Source organism: Limanda limanda, chromosome 9 (genome assembly GCF_963576545.1).
Source record: "Limanda limanda chromosome 9, fLimLim1.1, whole genome shotgun sequence".
Classification (NCBI taxonomy): domain Eukaryota; kingdom Metazoa; phylum Chordata; class Actinopteri; order Pleuronectiformes; family Pleuronectidae; genus Limanda; species Limanda limanda.
The window spans coordinates 16242118-16255755 of NC_083644.1; the positions used below are offsets into that span (position 1 = coordinate 16242118).

General features: G+C 42.6%; 1 protein-coding gene across 1 annotated transcript in view; it reads left to right on the forward strand.

Annotated features, from left to right (window-relative positions):
* Window positions 1–13638, forward strand: part of agbl4 (AGBL carboxypeptidase 4) — a 263547-nt gene that overhangs the window by 109807 nt on the left and 140102 nt on the right. The gene's annotated exons all lie outside the window — the stretch shown is intronic.

Consider the following 13638-nt stretch of genomic DNA (forward strand, 5'->3'; position numbering starts at 1 on the left):
CCCAGCATCTTCTGGCGCTGGAGGCTGCAGGGCTTGGCTGGCCTCGGCTAAGCTGGACGTCTCAGTGAGAGACAACTGGCAGATTACAGTCCTGCAGGACGTTCACAGCTACAGGTGGAGGGATCTATCCTCTCCTCCTTCCTTTATCCCTTTCTCTCACATCCCTCTCTCTTTGACTCCCCCCTCCAGCCAGGAGACATCAGAGCTGACAGAGCTTCACTGTATTATTTGGCATTTAAACACGGCTAGGCGTTATATACTTGATGAATAATGAATAGTGGATTGACTAATTAAAAGGGATTGCATTACTTTTTGAAATGTGAGACAGACTGATGGCTGTGTCAGTGATCAGACTGTGAAAACGTAAGTCAAACAAGATTTTATTAGACTCCATCCACTGTATAGAAAGTGGAGCTTTATATTTTCTATACTGCTCTGTTTATTTTTGGCACCAACAAAGGTAATAGTAAAATAACAGTATCTTATTTCATGGACTCAACAGCTGATTAACAGCCACTTGTATCTGTGCAGTGGAGAAGTAAACCGGTTCTCTTCTTGCAAATGTTGGTGTCGAATTAAATTAGTCACCGACTGAAATCTATGGAATTAAACTGTCCCTCGTGATTAGTAATTGACTTTAAGTAGAAGGAGGAAAAAAGCGCTATGAAATTGAGAAAAGTCAAAGAGTTTCTGAGACCGAGGGACGAGCGTGAACATTTCGTTTTTTCCTACGAGTCTGTCGAAGGCAACAGCCCCCTTGGTGACACTAGGTGCCAACCACACTCCCTGCAGTCTGCTTGTTGTTAGACTGCTAGAGCAAAGAATTGCCCAGCATCCTTATTTTCTGAGATAAGCTAATTAGAAACTCAGGGAGCGTGGTGTAATGCAGCTGCTGGAGGCCGGACTGCCATGGGGCGGGGTAATGGCCAGGATGGCTGCGTGAGACTGACTGCATCAACCAACAGATGCCTCATACAGAGTCCCGTGTGGTGCAGAGCAGAACTTATCAGGGCTTTATTACTTTTATTATCAATAACCTTGCACATTATTTTCTAAATTAGTCGATTGTTGATTGTTAATGTGCATGTAATGTTAAAAAAGGATGAAAATGATCCACCGCAAGAGGCTGATGGATGAACAAATCAATTGACTAACTCAGAATCTTCCCATTTTAAATAAAACACACCACCCTATCTTTGCAAAAATGTGAAGCTCTTCTGTGACAGCATTTCTTATTATCGTATACACTCAGCTGTTGAATAACATATGATTAAATCACAATTTACTTGTAATTCTGATTTGTCACTACCTAAAAGTCATGTCTTCACATCATTTCCAGCTTATTATATCTGTGATGCATAACATATTGGAAATGTTCAGATGTGCGGTGTCTCTTTTAATTAACTTTCCACTTCTTCGCCAGTCAGTAGGTGTGGGGATAAAAATAGCTACACCTCTAACTGAGCTAACAGATGAACAGTCAGAGTTGGAGGAAATTGGTTGCCAAACACTGCCTCTGAAGTTACAAGCAGCCAACCTTGATCAAGGGTAAAACGCTTTTTTTTTCTTTTTTCTGCTTCTTCTTTTATTTGTGGGAGGCAACAAAAGCAGGGGAGCGCTTCTCAAGCAGTTGTGCTCCTCTCTAAGCCGGGGGAGGCTGTCAGCCAGTCCGTCCATCCATTAGTCAGTAGGGCCGTCGGTCTGCTGGTACGTCAAGCACTTTCCTACCAAAATCCTTCCTGTAAGCGTGTGATGCAACAGCATAGTGAAATTCTATTTGGAGATGTCTGCCTCTCCACTGGGGTGCGTGTTAGCAGTAATTGTTCTGTCAATCAGCGCAGCTCCGGCCTGCCTGCTTCCCTTGCCACTTGTTAAGCCCTGGCAGAGGTCTAGGGGTGAGGAGAGGTGAGGCAGGGAGAGGGGAAGAGAAAGGATACCACCACTGCTCTGTGTGTCTCTCATCGCTCACCTTTGTCTGTCTTTACATTGTTTTCAGGCCGCGTCGCTTCTTGTCTGCTCGTCCTCTTGAGTTCTCTCTCTCATGTCTCTTATAGCAACTTATTTGACCTGTTTTTAAAAACAAGTTCAATTGTTTTAGCTCTGTTCGCTTTACTTATTTCACTTTTTCAATTACTGATTTCAGGTGAATTTTGCTCTGGTGACCAGTTATCTCCTCTTTTTTCACATATTTAGTTTGATGATTTATTGCTTTATTGAGTGAATTATCAAACCCTCAGCCCAAATGTGAACCTCCATTAATGTATGTCTTGGCCACTTAGGGCAGAAAATATAACTTGGTAATGACCAACACATTAAAAACTTGACATTGCAATCTTGCTAACTTTTCAGCAGTACTTATATCACTCCTTTTTCTTTTATCTACTGAAAATACACAATAACAAATAGTAGCTTACTTTCTCTGCTGTTTAGTGAAAACTAAAGTTTAGTGAATAGACTGTATGTAAAGACGGACAAGGTGTCTCCACTTCCTCCCACTATACAGAAATGCAGCTAAATATCAAAGAGTAGTAATGTGATACAAATATTGATTATGGCCACCTTACATTTGATGTTAAACGGTGAACAACAGCAATCTGAAGTCTCAGTGTGTCATCTCACTGACACAAATCTTTTCATATTCATTATATTTTAAAGTGCCTCTCATTCTGAATGGAAATTTAAACAAAGACACAGATTAAGTGAAGTAGAAATGCTACAGCAGAAGTTATGCCGACCAGCTGAACTGAAGTCCCACAGTTCAAGTTGTATAATGGAACCTCCTATATCTAGAAACACCAACCTTACTTCCACCCTGCCACACTGTCCATCTGAATCCAAACACAGTGTGACAGTAGTGAGGGAGACGGCCTCTCTCTCGAGGACAGAGTGTCAGGGACAGGCAGACTGTAAAGGTTGTGTCAACCACAGCAGAGCCCAGCGCTGACTCCTCCCCCTGTTCAGTGAATCAGCGTTCTCCTCTCCCCGCTCCCTCCCCGCCGCTGAGCCACTTGCTCAATTAACCATGTGGAGCGCCTTTTAATAATAGACCTTTTAATTGTCGACAAATGAAGAGTGATGTAAAATAGCTAATAGCTTGTGCTAATTAATAGGAGGACTGAACGCTTGTTAATTAAGGGCAAACAGGACAAGGACTGGCTCGGGTGATTTGAGCAATAAAAACGAGACTAACGATTCATTTCCAAACAGTCTTGCTTCATAAAAACATCAAGCGACCCCCGGTTTGCCGTCGGAGAACATTTGAGGCGACATTTTCGGCTTTACCGTCATCAGCAGTGTCACATAGACACATACGTAACAGAGGTATTCGCAGAGGAAATGTAAACAGGAATGTTCTGGCTCCCTACAGATGTGCAGCAACAAGGCAAACCGCAATTATACAGTGTCTTCATGTGCATAATAACAAGTGTTATTTGCTGAAGCAGGAGTCTCAGTGGTATGATACAATGTCTGAGTTGCTTGTTTAGTATTAAAACACAATGTATTGAAATGAATAAATTCCCTTTCTGGTTGTTGACTTTTATTGCAACCAATTTATGTTGATATTCAGCACCGGATCTGTCTGCCCCACATATTTCCCCCTTTGCTCATTTCCCTGTGGTGATAATTCCTAGATATGAGGCCAAAGGAAGGAGACGGATTGTCAGCCAAGGTTTAAAACGTTCACCGTCTTCCTCATGAGACCAAGAGTAGTTTCACTGTCGTTTCACATCCACGTTTCTCAATTTCACAGCTTTACTAGGATCTTTTACTGTAACGTAATTTTATTACAAGTATATCCTGCCTGCGGTCCCTATATCTGCATGGGCGCCTGCTTGTTTAATTTAAAACAGAGACAATGTCCTGTGCTGTTTCCTCTCGCTCTGAGTCTCATTTTGGAGTGGGAGCAGTAGCAATCATTTGACAGTCTATGGGTTTTATATAAGATTTTTAGATTAAAGAAATGTTATATATGATGTTTCTTCTCTGTCAACATTGCCTATGTGATAAGGGAGACGGACAAAATCTTTATTAAAAAACAACGGCAGAAGAAAGTGAGACACACACCCACACACACACACACACACCAAATGATCTGTCACTGGTTTGACTGCTGAGAGGAAATGGAGTGATGTGTGAATCTGAGTGAATATTTGGAAGGAGAAGAAGGGAGTACCTGATGTACTGAAGCTGTGAACACGGTTTGGTTAGTCTCGCCAAAATGTGGAGTGGTGTTCATGTTCCGGGGGCAAGTGATTCCCTTTCTGCTTCACTCCAGTTGTTTTTAAAGATTTGAGAGAGGAAAGTAATCACACAGAGTTCTGTTTTATTAGCTTAAATAACACCTCTCTCCATCTCCACTCCATCTTTATTCTTTTGCGTAGGACAAACTGGCAAGAGAGCACGATAGAGCCCATGACTGCATGTGCCGCTTCCTTGTTCACGGAAACTCATTAGCATGCTGCCAGAGGAGGTGAAAGAGGATTATGTGGCAGAAAATAATGGGAGAAAATGTAACAAATAGATTAATAGATGAGAAAGAGGATGTGTGTGAGTTATAGCGTGTGTTTGTGCCGTTTCCTGTAGAGAAACGGGTAGATAAAAAAGAGAGAGAGAGAAAGAGAGAGAGCAGGGGTATTGTGACAGAGAGGCAACCTGCTTCTGGCTCTCCATTCAACCCACAAATGACTTACCTGGACAGTTTTATGTTTGCCTGGAGGAGAATTAAAAAGGCACTTCATTTCCCCTTTTACAGGCTGGGTACGCATGTCAGCGCTGCCCTCCCTGAAAGTGCTCTAATCTAAATGCTTTTGTCAGGGGAGATTTGGTAGATTGCAGCAGGCAGAGGTACAAATTGGTTGTGTCATCTTATAATGAACTAGGTGAGGCTTTGCAGTTTTTCTGCAGCCAACAGTCCCCTGATTACTGTACTTAAAGTCAGCGGCTGCTTTTAGTATTGTCGGTCGAAGACCTCACCTTCACCCCTCTGTGTTCAGACAGCCTGTTCTCGTGAATACTGCACAATGTTATGTTAACGCAGGCCCGTTGTGGCACGAAATAAAAATCTTGTTTTTTTGTATTTTTTAAACAAATAGACTCCTCACCACATACCAGGTTTTTGCATACTCCATCTAACAGTGATGTCTACATGCTGTGAGGGGTTTGTGTGATTATTGGGTGGGCTCAACAAAATGACAAGGTGACCCCCTAATTCCATCTAAGGAATTATAGGTATCTCAGCGACATATTTACATGAAATATTAGCTTCATAGGTGTTTTCCCGAATATGTATATGACTGTGCATGACAACTCAAGACCATAAACCGTGAACAAAAGTGATCGACATGACTGCTCCCCAAAAGTGAAGCCAAAGAATCTCAATTCTTGAAATGTGCAATGTTATGAATGACAGATTTTTTTGGACACATGTTTTGAATAATGCGCATGGCTCCCAATGAAGCCATATGCCCAGGATGGCAGCCTTTGTATGAGTGATATTTTTGGCTTTATTTCTGGATCGTACGAGAAAGTTGAGCCATATTGTCCATCTTTATATCGTTCTCTCTTTTTACTAAACAGCAGACAAAGATAGTGACAAGCTGTTATGTATTCAAGAGTAAAGGGGAGGAATATGAGTAGAACCGTTTGCTACCAAATTTGCGATGCAAAACTTTTAAGGTTATATTATAATATGTCAATATGTGTCAATATGTGTACATTTATTTTGATGTAATTTCTACTGCCCTTAAATGGCCCCAAAAAACATCTGATTACTGAGATTGACTCGCGATTGGTCATGCAAGAGTGTCTATGTGTGTGTGTCTGCGTGTGTCGGACACTTTTATGAATTCAGATGGCTCAGCTAAGTCAACAGTGGTGTTAAGCAGGTTCCAGCTCCACAGATGCCTCAGCACGGCCAGTATTCGTGCTTGGCAGCCCCACAAAACTGCTCCACTGTCGACTCTCTTTGGAAAAACAGATTTTCCAAAGAAATCCTTCTCGTCCTTTAAATTGCATTCATATCTCATCCTCCTTCAACCTCCTTCTTCTGAGGTTTTATACGTTCGCCCTCTTTGCATAGATATATATCAGCATAAGTTTGTAGAGACACAGACACATACGCCCAACCTCCATTAGCTCTCAACCATTTGCTTTAGCTAGCTGTCATTTGAGCATCCTACTTTGTTTCCACATCTAAATCTGTGTGTATGTGTGTGTGCGCGTGTGTGTGTTTGTGCGTGTGTGTGTGTGTGTGTGTGTGTGTGTGTGTGTGTGTGTGTGTGTGTGTGTGTGTGTGTGTGTGTGTGTGTTTTATGTCAAGATACTCCTGTGGATGTGTTGCTTGTATGATTGTATTGAAATGGGTCTCCTCTCTGCTTCTCAGATGTGTCTGGGTGTCAGAGATGTGAGCAGTGAAATGGTGTGTGAAGTTCAGGGGATTGGACTGTCTCAAAACTCTGATTTAATTACTGCAGCAGAGCTGAAGTTCCAAGACGAAAAGATGTATGAACAAAAAGAGAGGAGGTATCGAGATGACATGTTGCTAAAGTAATGATTTTACTTTACTTTTCATTCAAGCCAATTCAGTTATCCATATTATATACATCCCACTATAACATCAGGGGCACATTTATGTATATTAGCCCTTTATTGCACCAGTGCTTGCTCAAAGGCTTCTTATCTGGTTATTATTTATACAATACATATATGTATGTAGAGTAGCTCAAATTACAATCTAATCATTCTGGGCATATGTTTGTGCACAGAGGAATCCCCTCTGGGTGAATAAGTAAGTTGCCATCACCTTATAATCATCTTGTATTTTAGTGTCAAACTTGCCTTTAGCCTACATGTTGTTATGGTGGTTTCCCCAATGATTGACGTCATCTGAGAGAGCCCACTCAAACCTGTGTCTCTGTCCACTGCACAATACAACTAACAACTCAGGTGAGCAGCGTGAACCACAGTACAGCAGCTAGAGAGACAGAGAGAGCGAGAGAGAGAGAGCGGTGCCACACAATCAAGCTGTGCCTGTGTTTTTGCCTTGGGTGTGTACTCAACATGTGCACATGGCCTCCTCGGTGATGTGTGCATCTGTTTGTACCCGCTTGTGTTTGTGTTTGTCAGCATGTTTGCTGACGACACTGTAGGACATCAGGGTGGGATTGCTCTGAATGTGAGGAAACAGCTCATCTGAATATAGATTGGTCCCATCTGGAGGCGGTTGGCTTTGGCCCTTCATAATTTCATAACTAGCTAAGCATCTGGGACCCGCTAATGAAACTAAAGGCAAGGGAGAAGGCCCAGGGCTAGCGACAGGCTGCCTGTAGCTGTCAGAAATAGAGGGAGGAGGATATGGAACGAAGAAGACTGGAAGAATGGATGAAGGGGAGACGTAGGCCAGGAGCAGAGAGTGCGTTGAGAATATCAGGGGTCTTAAAGAGACCTAGATGACTCCTCTGAGAGAGTAGGCAAGACAGCCAAGTAGGCCATTAGAAAACTGAGCCATAAAATGAAGACAGTGGTGTCTTTATTGTGGCCCATTAACTCGGATGTTCATGCGGAGATAGCTGCACTGTGTGCCACTGTAATGAGCAATATAACGATGTCCCAGCATAGAATGATGCACTGTTAAAAAAACACCGGTTAAGTAGAAGTATGTTAATTATTAGCATCAGCTTTTCAGGGCAGTTTCAGATCTTAATAGCTCACCTGAATACTGTGTATGGTTCACAGGTAAATCCCAGCACCACCTTCTCCCGTCTGTCATTTTGTATATATTTTCTTCTTTTCATTTGCATATGAAAAATAAGAAAATTGAAAGGAGACTATTTCCTCTACTTAAAAGCATGAATGCTGGTATTGGTTTAATGTCTTTCTGTTTTTTTCACCACTTGCTGCACATCCTCTTACCTTCCCTCCAATAACGTGTGTGACCCTGTGCAACTGTGCTGTCCACAGTGGCTACTTCTCGTGGTTTGCGTAGGGAAAGGAGAGCCATAGGCCTTTTTTCTTAAACTTTATTATTATAGCTCCTTTATTCCTCCCTTAGCCTGATTTCCCAGTGGAAATGAAATGAAAGAGCAATTGGTTCTCCTTTTTATTGCTGTCATCTTTGTTTTCTGGCCCAGAGAGTAAGATTGCCTGATCTCGGAGAGTTGTACTTTTAACCCCCCCCCTCAATCTCAAGTCACAGGGAAGAAAAACAATAACAGGGAAAAGAACAATCAGCATTAAAATGAACGAGCCTGAAACTGGAGGGCCACCAGCACGCAGACACCCACCAGTTGTTTATGATGGGATGAGTCAGTCGGAGTCTGTTAGTGGCCTTCACTGTCTGCCAACTCCCACGGTCCAGAAATATATATTTTAGAGGAGAATAGATTCACTGACAGTGTGGAGGGGAGAGAGGGATGTGCGTCTAGGAGCCGGAGGGGGTGACAGAGGTTTGTAAGGTTGAGAAAAACGAATGGAAGGGAGGAAGTAGGTGCCAAGATGTGGGTGTCAAAAGATAAGGGAGGAGGTGGAGGGTAGGAGGAAGGAGGAGGACTCCCCTGAGGTTTGGACTAGCCCTGCTGAGACATGATGACGGGGGATCAGTCTCCTCTTGCACAGCGTCTCAAATCATTTATTCATCGGCTTCATTAAGAGAGAATTACAAGGCTGCTTAAAGACCCCCAGGTCACTCACTGTTCTCTATCATCACTATTCTTAATGAAATTCTCCAGTGTGTCCCAACTATCGTTGTGGATTTTGAAGAACAATTACTCTCAACTGAAGGACAACTTTGCAGCATTTATGCCAGTATATTCTAAATAATAATAGTCTGTGGCAGCTAGCACTGTTGCCTTATGTCAAGAATCTCGGCAGAACCTCTCCTGTGTTTTCGCAGTCCAAAAACTTGCGTGTGATTGCGAGTATTCATGGTTCTTTCCCTCTGTATGTTGGCCCTTCGATATGCTGCCAACCTATCAGACATGTGCCCAACCTCTTGCCCAATGTCAGCAGAGATTGGCTCCAGCCCCATTCACGACCCTCAAAGGAGAAGGGGTATACACTGTTTCCAATTAATTACAAAGCCACGGTTTCATAATGAACCAACAAATGTTCTACACTTCTCAGCTTGCTTGCTCGCGCGGCTACCGTGTACACTCGCTATCCTCTTTACTGCCATAGATTTGATTAATTCTGTGGAAAACACTGGGTATTGATGAATATTCTGCTCTTTTGCTACTATTGTATCATTCAGTAGTATACATCAGTGCAGTTGCAGATGTAAACAGTAGTATTTCTAATTGAATGTAATGACTAAGAGTGATTCGTGTAAATTTTGCATCATTCTCATAATTAATGCTCTTGATTTTGAAACAGCCGACAGTAACCTTCATTAACAGCCGCTATCTTGCTGCCTATCTCATCTAACTTCAGCGAGCAGACAGTACAACACAACAGTCGCTGTCCTCTGGACCTTCACACTTGTAATTATAACTGAGGAAGATAATTAAGGAGGTGGAGGGGAAGACAGATCTTGTCATTTAGAGAACAATGCCGTCCAATCTATTCATGCATATTCCACTTCCTGAATTATCAGCTGACATGTCAGCGCAATCAGCCAGAAAGCCCCTCGCTCCGTCTGAATGCCATGACTGTCAACACACAAACCTCTAATCTAGTTCAGATCCACAGGTTGATGACATCTGAATATGCATGGGGCAAAGACTAGTGTTCATGTTGCTGTTGTCTGTCAAAGGGCAGGATCATTTGATGTTCCTTATTTAGTTGTGGTGCTCATATGATATATTAAACTAGATTGACTTTGTACCATGCTGCACCATGAATGTTTGAACTTAGTTTCATGGTATCCATCCAGGTGGCACTTCAGCCCAATGGGTGAACGGACAAAGGGACAAACCATCATTGTCGTCCCTAAAGCCACACTGTTGCATGGCTATGGAATAAAATCTGCAAAGCTGACCACAAGAACAACACAAAAACTTAGTTTTTCAATACTTCAATTTTTTAAAAGACTTCAGTTGATGTGCTGGTAGATGCTTATATCTTTCTGAATATTGTTTGAAATAATATTTATGAGGAGCAGTAATCTCTGGGCTGAGGGCCTGGCATGTGCATGTTCGAGGCCTAGAGGTAAGCTGGTATAAGCAATGGAGATACAGATCTATAGTGTCAAAGTATAGGGACCCAGTGATGCATTCTATTCAGCTGGCTGTAACAATGAATGAATATATAAATAAAAATGTTTTTTGATGCATTCGGTAGGCAGGTACGGATTCAAATTTGTTATGATTTTTTTGATGTGGGCCTGAGATTTAAATAGTGAATTACACATAAACACTAGGCCACACACACTGGGAATACTCTAGAAGGAATTAGCACTTGCTCTGTCAGGCTTGTTGTATGTTTGTCAATACAGACCAGTGCATGAACATTTTCCCAGTGGGTGACTGTGTATGCATGTTGGTATGGGCCAATCATTTGTGTGAGCGTCGGCATACATTTACATTTCACTTTGTGTGGTTGTTTGTATACTGGGTCTTCACTCAGTCTGGCACATTCCCAGCTCCCCTTGCCAGACCAGCAGCTGGCAATCACAGATTGCCCACTCATCAAACCACTCGACCACTGTGGCCACAGAGTTCAAGGGGACTGTCAAAGAGCAAGCTGAGGAGCCTCCTCGCTCCTTTAACACCAGCGCACTCCTGCACCACAGGCATTGAGTGGCAAAACTTGGCCAGTGAGCCCTTGAAAAGAGTGGACGGGCGAGTGAAGTACCACTGAAAGTTTGACAAAGGCCTAAATAAAGAATGAAAGCTAATGTTTTTGGCAGTGAGGCATCCTGCTCTATGTTTTTGTCCAATGCAATTGGGATTCCTTGGCTGGGCAAGGTGCCCCCTTTCTTGTCAAAAAATACAGTGTTAGGATTTTTGCTGCTGACAGACACAAACACAGCAAACTAACAAATTCTGCCAACAGCAGCCTTCAATACTCACTAAATAATTAAATGACAGAAAATACCTCGTGTTAGTGGTTCGTGTTCTTAGATGCTCCAGCAGCCCTGTTTTGATTTATAAGGTTTTGATAGATGGGTAGGTGGATAGGTGGGTGGCCTGTTGGTGGAATGGCTAGTACTGTTCACTAACAACAAGAAGGTTCTTTGTTTTAACTTGACCTCTAACCAGGCGTTTCTTTGTGCAGTTCTCATTGTATCTCTGTGTCTTTTTACCAGGTACTCCAGCTTCCTCCCAAAGTCAAAATATATGCAGTTCAGGCTCTTTAAATTGTCTGAATGGTTGTTTGTGTCTGTATGTTGGTGTTACGATACACTAGGTGACCTGTCCAGATATGGATGATGGACAGACGGACAGACGGATGGTGTCGACCTGTGACCTCAAGCTCTCAGAGTGGAGTCTGAGATTTAAGCCTGCAATTCACATTTTTACACAGCAAATGACTAACCAAATAAAAAATGTTTTCCACTCTGGTCCTGGCTGTGTCCACTGCTGATCGGTGTTCTTTGTCTCACCCTCCCGAAAACAAATTCCCTCCCTCCTTTGTCCTACTTAGCCAGCTTCTGCAAAATCACTTATCTTCACCTTGCTTCCTCTGTCTCCTGCTAATACACATTAGCAGCCAGCAGCCATATGTAATAGGGCTGTGCGTACCCCTGCTGGTATAATGGTTTCTCTGACACTTCTCCCATTAAATTTGGTCAGGCAGTGCTGCACAGGAACCCTCTGTACACTCTAAAATGTTGTTATATAACTACCATAAACAAGCCGGCCAGTGGCGGTGACTTAGGGAATAGCTGGTATAGGTTTTCTTTTGTGCAGTTTTACTTTTTCCTTTTCCACATTTAATCTCTTTCACCTCATCCAAATTCCCCTACCTTTCAGCTATAATAGTTTTCACCAGCATATTGTGGGTAACATAGCTAGATTATGAAACTCATCTGGTTACAATGTGACTAACCGGACATGTCGGCTGTGCCTAATGGGTCTTTTGTAATCGTCGCTATCTCCACAGTACGGCGGCAAACAGTAACTATAGATAGCATCGGCTGCCTCCTTCCTCTGTGTGTGGCGAAAAAGTCAGTGATAATGTGATCATCAGCAGCATCCTTAACTGTTACTGTGACAAACGAGAGTGCTGATCCCGCCCGATAAGCAACGTATTCATTTGTGTAATTAAAACAGCTTGTCTCATCGTGGTGAGGGGTCATTTTAGAGAATGTTAGAATTAAAGCAGGTAATTAAGTAAAGCTCCCGATAAGAAACCCCACAGAGGTGGCTGCCTCTGCCAGTAGGGAAGGCAAACTTAATCTATCCCCTCTGCAATCCCACAAGGTCATTCACTTATTAAAGTCTGATGCCACCACCACTGCTCACCAACATGATGAAATATTTGATGTACTTGTTGGGAAGGGAGGAAGGAGAGAGACGCAAAGAAAAACGGGTGACGAGAGCCACCGACAGCGCAGGGTAAAGTCTATAAAACTACTACTACACAGAATTAAGGCAATTAAAGACTGCTTGTTATCTTGTCTATGAGAACAGGAGAAAAACCTGTACAGCAACTAACACCTTGACAAAGATATTTGTTTGGCCAATGGAGTGTGGCGTTAATTATCACAAGCTGATTAAAGGCACCGAGCAGGAATGGATGTCGTTTGTCTTGCCAGCCTTAGACACTGCAGCAGCCAGCCTGGGTCATTATTCCAGGGGCCTTCAGGGTTATTTTTAGATATGCGGCTGGTTTCCCAAATGTTTCTCAGTTCACAGGTTTGCTCTATTTTACAGTGAGTCAGTAGTACAGGTCGATTATACGATTATCAGGCAAAATGTTAGCATTCTAGTAAGAATCCCTTAAAAGCAAACGCACAGCTGACAGTCAGTGGCCAAATACATAATATTTGTGTGTATTCTTTTGAACACTATATCTCAAGAACGCCTTGAGGAAATGTCTTCATATTTGGTACCAATGCTCAATTGGATTCAAGGATGAAGTGATTGGATTTTGAATGTCAAAGCACAAGGTCGCTGTGATCTCACAAAGTATATGTTTTACCTTATGAACACAAGATCTCAGTAACAGCTTGAGTGAAAGTATGTGTGTCTGAATTCAGTACTTTGTGGCTAAGTAGTTATTTTGAAGTAGGTTGTATAATTTGACAAAGATGGACATTCTATATTGAAGTTGTCCATCTTTAATTCTTGACCATTACTGCTCTGTCTTTCTCAGGTCTCTCCCTTGTTCTTTCTATCTATCATGCTCTTTCTTTCTTTCTTTCTTTCCTCATGTGTGAGTGAGTATCACACACACAAACTCACTTACACACACGCTTACATGTACACACGCACACTTACACGTGTGCACACACACGCGTAAAAATACAGCCCTCCGCACAAGCCCTCTCAAGGCCAGGAAAACAAATATGCCCATTTTCCTATTTGATTGGGTGTCAGCGTGGGGAGGAAGGGGGACAGGTGTGATGCATAAAAAGACCCAGCGACTCCATCACGCACACGACAGCTTTATGGTGAGGAGGTGTTTCAATCACGCTACGGCCCTGGAAGGCATCAATCAGTACACACATGCAGACACACACACATGCAACGAACACAC